Here is a 12,095-nt window from a genome sequence, read left to right as displayed (position 1 = left end):
TCCTTCTGTGTCTTTGTGACAGTGTTTCAACTCCACCCAGTGAGTATCCCCTGTTCAGCTTAGATCTTTGTAACTGTGGGTACCACAGAATGCCCATTTTAGAAATGCATGTGTGCTTTGTTTTCTCGGGTGCCTTGCAGGGTCCCGCTCAGTAAATGCTCATCTGCAGAACATGTCTTTACTCCCAGGAATGCCTCAGTGAAGTCTACTGTGGGTGCCCAGCCTGCGCACACTGCTGGCAGGACCAAGCCACTAACCCCTGTGCTCAAACGGCCTAATGAGCATGCTAGGGAGAGGGGAAGAAACAGTATTCCCAAATCAGGCAGGGTGGTGGCAGCGCACAGAGATGGTGCAGGATGGAGCCTGGTTTCTGGACACAGGGAACAATAGCCCCAGTTGTGCGGTGTGGGAGCGGGTGTGCCCAGGAGAGGATGTTCTCGTCCCCTGGGGAGGGTGATACCAGTCCCACCGGCTGCTGACGCAGCATCGGCTGTCAGTCCGTCTGTTCTGAAGTGCTGGCTTCAGCCGCCTGATTCAAGCAAGGTGTGACAAGAGCATGTCTGTCTTGATAGAGGTTGCAGGGTGGGAGTGGGGACCCGTGTGTGTGGAAGTGGACATGGATTCTAAAGTGGAAAGTCAGAGGGGAATAGAGACTTTCATGTTATTCAAAATAGGGCGAGGCCTGTGTATCAGAATCAAACACTAGGAAGTCGTTAAGAGCTGTCCGTCATTCTGTGCTTTGGTAAGGTGTCAGGATGATAAGGAGGACACAGAGACAAAAGGACTTGCCAAACAGGAAAAGGACACTTGACCCAACAAGTCTGCGCTTTGTGAGACCCACTTTCCTACTTTGTCATACCTCTTACTAACAAGCACATATTCACTCTCTCAAAATTCATGGGTAGTACATAGCTATTCTGAAGCCCTCGCTCTAGTTCCACCGTATTCATGTGCCTATTTTCTGCTGAAACAGTGGTGCCCGTGGTCTCCTTTCTGTCCTTATTGGTCTCCTTTTGGGAGCACAGTTTCTGGATTTTAGATTTAGCTCACTATACGCATGTCTATTTTGGGACAGTGAGTAAGCACAGGTCCCTCAGGAACGCCCATGAAATTGCTAGTGGGTCCATATATGAGTATAGGGATGTATTCAAATACAGAGTGGAATGTGGCCTTGAATTAGTACTGCGTATAAACTCTACTAGTAGATGTCTGAAATTATCTGGTCTGTCTTAGGCCACCTTTCCTTGGGCTCCATCTCTCTCTTCCACTGCCCTCATCTTGCCCTGTGTTTAACACAGTTCCCACTTGGCTCCTGTGGAACACAAGAAGGCCATGAAGCTGCTCAAGAGCGATCAAGGTAGAAGCATAAAATGGGTTTTGAAGTATCTTTGTCTTAAGGAATATGCAGATGAACTGTGAGCAAAGTCCTCTATGCAGAGATGTGGTAGAACCTATTGCATGTTGTCATGAGCTTGTTGGAGGATACAGAAGTGGTGTTATTTTTTTCAGCCTACGAAATGGCAAAGGTTGTGTATCTTTGCCTGGTTTAGTTCCAAGCCAGTTTAACCTGTCCTGATTTGCAGTGGTTTATTTAAATTTTTAAGTTAAGTGGACTCTGTCATCCACATATTCAGAAACAGTAAAACATGTGTCCATGTAGTTTAGGCAAGACTACTCATGTGTGGCATGAAAGACATGGGGGACCAACTGAAATACTCATCATGTCATCTGGTTTCTCTTGACCGACAACAGCAAAGAGCTTTTTAAACAGTTCTTTATATTTTTATGCTGACTGCATTTCTTGTATAGTAATGTCAACCACATAACTTCTGAATGGGGATTTCTTTGGGGATGGTTCTTCCATGGGAAGCAGCAAAGACGCTGAATCTGATTGTAACTTTAATTTTCCTTACCCGATGCAAAGAAGATCCAACCTAAATCCTCAAGTACGCAATGCTTCTCAAAGCTGGTAAGATGCAGAACTTAATAGCTTTGGATCTGTTTCATCCACACAGAGAAGCCGAGCAGGAGTGTTCCAGGACTTTCAGCTGTTATTTTGGGTGCCGTGATTTTTGGCGATTGGCTTGGCATCCACTTCCTGCAATCAAAGTTTCCTTTTTAGAGCATCTCAGGATGGGTACACAGAATCACTTTCATTTTTGTTGTTCTGATTTTATTTCTGTTCCTTATCAAAGGCAGGCAAACTTCTGTTTGTTTCACTCAGGGAATCACATCTGTGCAATTCCAAAATGCCAGACAAAAATCCAATCCATCGTGAGAAAGCGAGGAAAAGCAATGAGAGAACTGAAATGGACTGACGGCACGTGTCCACTCCCGCCAACCTCACCAAGACCACTGAAGGCAAGAAAGCCTCAGGTTGACATTTTGGAAGGAGGCTTAGCCAGATCAGTTAACAGGAATTCTGTTGTTGAATCCCCGCTGACACAGAAAATCTGATGCTCAGATTCTCATGTCTTATTTGGAAACGTTTCTGTCTGTCTGTCTCTCTAAAATTTAACATGGTATTCTGGAAAGTGAAAATAAATATCATTTAATCTTGTGTACAGTCAGTTCTGACAGTGCCAATATATTCATTTGAAAACACATTTGTTTTCTTCAGTTGGTGATCCCTGGGGTCAAGGCCTCCCATTGAAAAGCTTAGCTGTACTGAAGAAGAAACCTTGAAATGTGAGACTGTCTTCTGGTCAAATTAAGTAGACCCTTTGAATGCCTTGACTCTAAATCTCTTCACTCTGCTTTTGACTGCTTTGGGGCCCCCTGATATTTACTGGCCTTGGGAATTGTTCCTGCTAATGCTTCTAATGCCTGTCTCCCTCCTTCCCTCCTTGCATCTTGCCAACTACAAACCTATCGGTATCGTTTCTTTCGGCTTGCATCGAATTTCTATTGGTATCTTTTCTGACCCTTTTTAATTGTGTTTGGAGACTCTAACTTGCTGCAAGGATTTGGGAAAAATGATTACTTTGGCCTTTCTTAAAATCAGCCTTTTTCACAGGAGCTTCGTGACAAGTTTGCTTTTTATACTAAACTTGATGCACTGTGAAAGATGCTTTCACACATTTTGCAGGCTTTTTTAGCACATGGCTAGTAAGGTCATACTTCACAGTCATTTGCTGCCCTAAGCATGTAAAGATAAGTTTCCACTACAGTTTCCACTACCATTTACTCACCTGTAAAATGTAGATACTTCAGAAATTATCTCACTAGTCTTTTCTACTTTTGTTACAATCAGAACGTTCATATTGTAGGTAGGCAACTTAGTCTATACTTGGATCTAAATAATCCATTTGGTATTCACAAAAATATACTATTAAAATTATTTTTAAATTCCTTTTCAAAGTTAAAACCGAAATTCAACAAGCCACAGCAGTCGGTTGGAAAGAAGCAGCCCTGCAGCACAGGATGTCAGAATCATCAGGTCTCTCGGCCCCTGAAGTTGGGTAATTTCTAGAGAATTAGGGCCTGTCTTTAATTTTCTTATCTTTCAGCAAGACAATTACTATTAATTTGTATGCAGAAATTTCCCTCCAAGAATTGCACAATTGCTTCTAATCAAATTGTGCCTGTGAAGGTGTTAGAGTAAAATTGCCTCCCTTATTTTTGCATGGCAGATATTAAGTTAACAGTTCTACAGGAGCTTGCTTCATTTCATTGTCCTTCCCTGCAACAATGAAGATTAACTCCGGGTCTCAGTGGTCTGTCCTGTCATCACAGAACTTAAGATGTATCTGTCTCTCAGTTAGGACTTTAGGTTACTTTTTAAAAGGGGGGGGGGGGAAGAAACTTTCAGCCATATGTAAATGTTGCTTTTATCTCTGAATCTAGTGCTCTGCATGTGTTACGTGGATTCTTCCCCTTCCCTCCCACCTGCTTCTGCAGGTGTCCTACAGCTTGCCTAGGATAGGAACTGAAGGTTGTATTCGTGCATCGCGTTTGTTATGGGCCGGCATGGCTGTAACTCTGAGGATGTACATACATCAATGCAAATTTCCTTCCTTTAAGCAAGCCCTGGAAACACTGTCACAATGTGATGCTAATATTTAAGCAGTCATCTGGCCTTTTATTATTCTTCAAAGAAAAAAGGGCATGCTAACCTGCTAACTTCTTCCTTTTGTTATACGCCTTAAGCAATCAAGCATTTTTCTGCCAGTCCTTTCTAGCACTGATGTAAATGAAACTCCATGTAATGGTTTGGAGAAGAATTCATGGCAGTGTCAAAAGGTACTTCATCCTCCCGAATTATTTCTTTCCAATTGCTCTTTCTAACTCTGAAGAAGTTCTGTATCCCTCCTTACCAGGTTGTTTACTTTTCAAAGGATTGTTTGTAGTATCTAAATATCTGCAGATATATATATAGAGATAGAACAGAAATTTCCCAAGTCTTAGTTCAGTTAGTTGCTTACTAGACTAAACCTTTAGTTAGTGTTGCTTACATGAAACTTTACATCTTTACTTAACTGCATTTGGCCTCAGTTGCCCTTTTTCCGCCTTGGAATTAAGCAGGACGGCTTTAAATTTCAGTCTCTTCAGATGTTTTTTAAAAATTCAGCTCTATGTTTCCCATGTTTCATAGGATTCCAGTAAAAATTCCTTGGGGCATATCACATTCTCCCAAAGTCAGCTTTCTTAAAGTCAAAAACATTTCTGAACTCCTCTAAGTGTTCCTGCTCTAAAGAGCATTTAGAGTCTAATGAAACCACGATCACAAAACCCTAAATGCCCCACACTTCCACTTCAGTTTTCATACAAGCTTCATTTCCTACTCTTAAGTTCAGAGCCGCCTGTGACTGCAAACTGTTCGGATGTCTGCAGGAGGAAACACGTGCTTCCCTTCCTCAAGGATCTTTTTGCTCATCAGTGTCAATATGTGGCCTGTATTAATAGTCATGAAAATGAAATGGGAGCATTCAAGGAAGAATAATCTTCAGATGATTTTCCTGTCTATTTTCCTCACTAGCAGCCAGGTAAAGAAGTTGCAAGTTGCGTAATTCTGACAGTCTTCTCTTATCTGTTGGTTTTGGTTTTTTTTTTCTCCTTGTTCTGAAAATGTATGTCAGCATCTGAAAACTACTGCCTTGGTAAATGATTAGCTCTGTTGTCCTTAATTCTCCTCCAAGCTGACTTTGCTGCTGTGTCAGCCAAAACGTTTCTATCATTCCTTACTTCAAACTCAACATTATCTCTGCATTGCTTTGCCACCCTCTTCCTTTTATTTGTCCCTCCTGCTAATAAAACCTGCAGTAGATTTTTGTTTGTTTGTTTTAGTTAAGGCCTTACATATCAGGCATTTCAGAGGTATCTCTGAAAACACGCTTGTCGAATTCAGCCAAGTAAAATAATGATTAGTAGTGACTCGTCTCTGTATAGCATCTACAAGGCACTGTGCAGTTAATGTATTTTAAATGTTTCTCAACAAGCATGTGAAAAAGGTTTAAAAAAATAGCATCACTGGGTTTCTGCTTCTGAAACACATGTATGGCAGAGCAGACATTTTCGCTACTTGAGCGAAATCATGAGGCGGCGTCAAAGTTAGGAGGAGGGCCTGGTGGCGTTGTGCTCTGCTGCCATTCCTAGTGGACACAACTGTCCCTCCACAGGCAGCTTTCTACTTTTTTAACTCACCCTGATTCTGTTCATCTTATTTGTTCCTCAGAAAATAGGAAGATCATTTTTGCTGTCAGGTTTTCCTCTCAATATGTCACTAAACCTGAGAAGCTTCAGCAGGCTCGTGTCCAGTCTTGCTCACTGTCTTGTTTAATCCTCTTAACAGACTCTTAGCAGGAGCCCTAGCTTACCTCCTTTCTTGTGGGAGCAGATACCTAATATGTGCCCCTCCAACACTCCCACACACATTTCTGACTTTTTGCTTCATAACTAGCTCATTACATCAGTATTAGACAGCCATATCCCGTAAAGGAATCCCTCTGGACTCCCCTGTTTGCAGTCCTCATATGCTGTGCTTTACTCAGTTGCTTCTCTTTGCGTCATCCTGCTCCTCCTCTGCTGTGCCTCCAACAAAATATTTCTCTGGCAGCTTCTACAGCTGGCTCTGTTCCCCTTCCTTCTTCACCACCTCTTTCCCTGCTGTCATTCCTGAGGTTTTGAAACCAGCCATGTGTCATCTGTGACCTTCACATCTTCATTGATCTTCCTGAGAACATCAGCCTGTCTCTCTGAGTCTGGTTTCTGATCCCCTAATACCGCAACTATCTGACAAGACTAGCCAGAGGAAGAGGGTGTCCTTACCTCCTGGGCTCTAAGTTGGAGTGGTTTTGCACCCTGGGTGTTGCTCCATATGTTCACTTACAAGATCAGTAGTTTTTCTTCAGAAATGTTTGGGCGAGCTGAAGAAACCTCCAACTGCATTTGGGCAAGGCAATTTTCCACTCTGTGTGGGTAAAGAGATTGCAACCCCGTTGAAAAGCTAGTGTGTAAAGATAAAGCTGTCATCCAGGCAGAAGGGTTGGTGAATTTAAGTCATTGCTCATTTTTCAAAATGCTGTTGACACATAGCAATTAGTGGCAATCTTGGATGTGACAGATCCAGGCTCAACTCCTGAAAACAGATTTTTAAATTAAACTTAGATGACTGGAGGATTAAGGCTGAGGGAGAGGTGAATGAGGATAGAAGGCTGTTTACCTGCTTAATTAGGGCCTGATTCAGCCAAGCATCCAAGCAAGTGCTTCACTTCAAGGGCATGAATAGTTAATAGGGACAGTTTCCATACTCGGAGCTATGAGTGTGCTTACGTGCATTGCTGCATCTTAATATGAAGCAAAGCAATTTATCTGTGATGGGAACGCAGAAGTCCAGCCCATATGTTTGTGGGAACTCCAGGAGGTGCCAGCTGATTATTCTTGCTTGCCTGCCCCGTTGTACGCGAGCACAGCACTCGGGAGTGGAGATGCTGAAATAACTCAAGACAGTTTCTTTAACCAGGTTCTCTTAGGGTGGCTTTGCAGGCAAGAAGGGATTAGACCAAGTTCATGCAGTTTGTAGTTTTAATCAACTGCTCCTGCAGTGATGTTTCCTGCCCGTAATTCTTCTCTGCCTTCCTGGCGGTGGGGGGTCTTACCACCACCTCTTCACTTATTCATGTTTATTCATGCACAGTAAGTCTCTCTTTATCTCGCTTCTTATCCCCTTGCCTCCCCCTTCTCTTGGCCTGCCATTTGGCCTCCTCCTCCCCCTTGTTATCTCTATCTGTTGTCTCATCTTCATTTGGACCATCCCTTGTTTTCTTATCACTGCCTGTCCTATGCCTGTCCCATACAAACACTCCCTGTGCTCCAGCAGATGTGGTGGGAAATGCAAAGCCTCTGAAGGGAAGTCACGAGGGTAGGAGCAGGCAAAAGCCACCACAGAAGTCCAGGCTCGCCCAGCACCAAAGACACATTTGTCACAACTGCCACGTATTCCCTCCTGCCAACAGTCTCCACCACCTACAGCCTATTCCCCATTTCCTACATGAGATCAGACATTCAAAAGAGGTGAACTGTGGTTCAGACCACATTTTGGAGAGCCCAGTGAGACTGGAGTACTGGCAGAGTGGCTCAACACAAAAGTGTTCCCATGTTCCCACCAGGGCTTTCTAAAGACCTTGGTGTCAGAGGTGGTTGAGGTCACTTACAGACCTGATTGCTGGTTCGCATTCAAAAGTAGGAGTATGTCTGAAGATCTGCCTCCCTTTCAGAAGCTGTTTATTTTATTTTACAACGGGATTTTAAAAGTCAGGCAATACATTAACAATGCTGCTCACATTTTGACTGTGTTTCCCACCACGTTGTAACCTTTTCTTTTAAGAGTGCTGTGCCAACTCAACTCTTGCAATGGTTTTAGAACGGCAGCACAGAACTGTAAGTGACATGATTTATATGAAAATAAAAATGGCTTTTGAATACAGAGGATATGAGACAGAGGTGAGGTTTCCTTCAGCAAATCTGGAATGAAGGGCTAGACTCCTGTCTTATTTCTCCAGCCTTCGCAAGAGCTTGCCTGCCTTCAGCTGTTTGTATTTTATTTTATGGGTGAGTGGGTGCACAAAGGAAGACGACAGCCACAGAGTGTTTGTGTGTTTCATTTGAGAAGCCATGAGATGGTTTTAGTGTCGTTAAAAGCAGCTTCTGCCGAGTTTGGGTCAGCAGATGCCTTGACATCAGCCTTTTCAGCATGAAGTCTTCCAGTCAGCGGTTTGCCGGAGACATAGCTGTCTCGAGCCTGGGTATGCCATGGCACCTGGCATTTTTCCTAATTGAAAGACGGTACTTCAAGCTACAGATTCTCAAAGTCCTGTGCCACCTCCTGCAAAATATGTATCAGTGTTACTTTGGTGTTGCTGAAGACATTATCAGAGTGAGTGCAGTTGTCCTTCAGAGGGACATCCTCGGGCAGCGTGAAACAGCCATGTGGACAAGGTTAGGAGAAATGCATGAAGAGGCAGCCAGTTCTGCGGAAGCAGCGGCGCTTGGGGCGTTGTCTACTAAAGCTTTCATTTCATGTTATTCAGGTGTTTCACGGTACAATAATGACAGTAGGCTTATTTCACCTTCTTCTTTTATTTCTTCAGTTATTTGAGGTTTATTCCCCTAGAAAATGTGGAATGTTTTAACTTTACCTTTGGGAAAAAAAGGTCAAAAAATATTCTAAAAAAAAAAAAGAGAACAAAAGTGGCTTTTCAGTTTTTCTAAGAAAAGTCTAATTTGGGGAGGGGGAAGGTACTTTTCTGGAGTGGTCAGGCTTTCTTTTAGACTGATGCTAGAGGTCTTCAGTCTCCCCCAAAAAATCCACAAGAAGTTTTTGTTCAGACTTATATCTCTGTCCTTCACCGTTCACAGTTTCTCTCAAAGGGGCAAATGGTTGAAAGGAAGCGGAGGTTTGGAAGTGGTTGTTTAAAAAATAAATAAACCTTCACCTTTCCCCTCTATCACCTTTAGAGTCATCATTTGTAAATTAACAGCTTCGTGATAGAGGTAGACGAGGTGGGACCTTTGTTATTGTTGCTGCCGTGTCGTGATGATGTTGATGAGTGCTTAACCACCTTCCATATCTTCAAGTCTCATCTTTGTATTCCACTAAAAACCTGTAGCAATGATTCCGACCTTCTCAGAAGTTAAAAACATTTTACATTGTTAATTATTTTTTAGCATCCTTAGTACTTCCCTAGTGTTCAAGGGGAGTTTGTGTGCTTGAGTTGCAGGGGAGATTAAGCCTTGTAGATCTAAACAACTTTTAAAAGTTTTTTTGTTTGTTTGTTGTTGAATAAAACCCTGGAAAATTATCTCTGTGACATAAACAACTACAGTATTTGTCATGAACCAGGAAATGGATCTTCATGCCCATCTTGGATGCTCCCCAAATTGTCTGATGTCCCAGCTGGATGGGTGAAAGAGGAGACAGTAATTATCTGCAGGGCAGAGGAGACTTAAACATTAAAGGGCTTTATGCCTAGGATCAGCTGGAATTTTTGCTCATTCCTCACATATAGCGTCTGAGCTCACCAAAGCAGACAATATGAAAAATATTAACAGGATTCGAGAAGACATTAGTAATAGATTAAGAGTGCATGCCTCTCTTGCAAGAGTTCTTCTTCTTGATTTTTTTTTTTCCTTTCAGCCAGAAAAGTCTAAAGGTGAGTAGGTGAAGTCAATTTTAATAATTCACAGACGATAATACATCTATTTCTCACTTGACAGAGCTAGTGTTTAAATTATTAGCATTGTCTGGCATAACATAAAACAGGATCAGTCACTCATCCCTTTGAAACATCTAACCTGGCCTCATTTAAATTTCTTCCTTCCAGCTTTGCCAGTACTTTTTAATAGACTTGGTAGAGCTCTCAGCTGACTTGTGACTTCAGACTTTATCTACCCGGTTGTGGTTAGGAATGGAGTAAGACAGCACCATTCCTCGTCAGCTTTTTCTGTATGCAATGACACAGAAACCTCAGCATTACCGACAGCCATTGAAATTCAAAACAGACCACTTGACTGCTGAACAGAAATGAGTTTTTAAATCAGATTTTCTTCTTGGAACATTGTTCGGTAATTTTTGAAAACGCTTTTTTTTTTTTTATTACTCCAGATTGCTTAACTGGTAGTACTTTGCAGTCATGCTTTGTATTGAATAGCTGTAAGGGGAAAGGTGAATTAACAATAATGGAAACAGAAAAGGTGTTTTAAAATAGGACGCCTGCCTGCTTTTTTACAGTAATCTGTGACGAGTTCATGTTTATAATTCACTACATCTGTTGCCGAGTTAGTGCTTTGCAGACCTTAGTTTTACAAATTTCCAGATTGGGTGACTAGGAGTTGAATTGCTTTTGCTTTTATTTTTTCTTCTGTTAGCCCCATAAAATACTACACTTCCACTTTCTGATTTAGAAAGCAAAAACACATATTAAAACTTCTTTACAATAACAAAAACTTCTGACTAAAGCAATTGGCTCCCACTATAGTTTTCCCTTAGATAACAGTTGTAAATTCCCAAACTTCTAATCTTTGGCAGCGTTTCCCTCTTGATCCTAGTTTCTGTTTCCATGTGCTGGGGGAGATTAAAAAGTGGGTTATGAAGGTGAAATTGGAAACAGAGGAAATGTGAGGTCTTAGGAAGAGCTCAGGTGAGTGATAGGGCCAAGTTTGCTCTGTGCACTGTTTTCATAGCCAGGAAACAAAGCCTACTGGGGCCTCTTCTTATACTGCAGTGTCACCACTGATCACATGTTGTGACATTCACTCCTCACTCTAAACAATTCTTCTGTGGTGCTAATCCTATAAGGTTACCACAGTCTTTTATCCTGCACACAGTTGGCTGAAAGGGCTGCAGATGAGTATCCAAAGTAGTATTTAGGTGCCTTTCCTGACCTTTCTTTCCCTGTCTCCTCCCCAAGGTGCTTATTGTTATTATCTCTGTATTTCGCATATTTGTTAGATGCCTTCTGGACGGCTTCTAGGCTTAAAATAAAGACCAAAATTAATCTTGACTGATGAAGTGAATCTCAAAAGACTCAGACAGCTCAGGCATTGTAAACAAAAAGTTGGCATGATTATAATCTGACTAGCCCTAAAGGTAAGCCACCCACCTCTCTGATAATTCAATAGCTGTGTGGCATAATGAATGAAAGGGGAAGGTGGACACAGGAGTGAAAACAGAAACGCAGGAAGGTGCATTATTCTCAACAGTAGAGATTCACAACAGTGAAGACTTATGTGCATTTGAAGAACAGCCAAAGGGAGTTGGTGATGGATGACAGGCAGTTTGTGTGCTGGAACGCTCACAAGAAGTATTCTTATTTTTGCCTTCTAGTATTAGCGATCACAATTAGTTCTACTTTGGCTTAACTGCTGGATGGAGTTAAAAAAAAACTATTGACTTAATTAAGTTCTTAAATATAGCTTTGTGAAGGATTTCCTACTCCAGACTAATGCCTGGAACAATTATCTTTTATACCCTTGATAGCGTAGCTTGCTATGACTGAGAATACCCTGGATGCAAACATCTGCATCCAGCAGCTACTTCAGCTAGTGATTTGCTTTCAGAGGAAGCAGGTGTCAAGGCCGTGATTGCCAGGGGAAAACTCCCGGGAGAAACCCTCCATGTCCGTAGGGGTGTGAGAGGTGTCAGTTGATGCACTTGCTGTGGGTTTTGTGAGGATCAGCAGTATGTGCCAGAACTCATCAAATGGGCATTTTGTATACTGACATACAGACAACTGACTGGAAGGTTTAGCTACGGCACTGGGACAACACAGACAGCTGCCATTGATGCATGTACGGCTCACCAGGACTTTGAGCTGGGAAGGACTACTTAGAAATGTGACCAAGCAGTTGGAGTCACTGTTGCTTTTGGCTGGTACTGCCAAGGATTGTCCCCTTTATGGTGGTAAGAGGAAAGGGTCTGTTGAAGGGATCTGTGCAGTGGGGAAAGGAATGTAATCAGTAACTCATTTTCCACACACTGCTGAATGACAGTGACTGCTAGAGACAGAAAGAGCTAAATGCAATAGATGTGGATGCATCCTTGGTTTGCGTATCAACTTTCCCCTTGCTACTGACTACTTTTTTTTCCCTGTAAAGCC

General features: G+C 42.3%; 1 protein-coding gene across 1 annotated transcript in view; it reads left to right on the top strand.

Annotated features, from left to right (window-relative positions):
• The window catches only part of GMDS (GDP-mannose 4,6-dehydratase), a 427,838-nt gene that overhangs the window by 354,065 nt on the left and 61,678 nt on the right, over positions 1–12,095 (top strand). The window lies entirely within an intron of this gene.

The sequence above is a fragment of the Chroicocephalus ridibundus genome, chromosome 2 (genome assembly GCF_963924245.1).
Source record: "Chroicocephalus ridibundus chromosome 2, bChrRid1.1, whole genome shotgun sequence".
NCBI classification, from domain to species: Eukaryota; Metazoa; Chordata; class Aves; order Charadriiformes; family Laridae; genus Chroicocephalus; species Chroicocephalus ridibundus.
The sequence above is the reverse complement of the archived record's forward strand: the minus strand, read 5'-3'. Positions and strand labels throughout refer to the sequence as shown.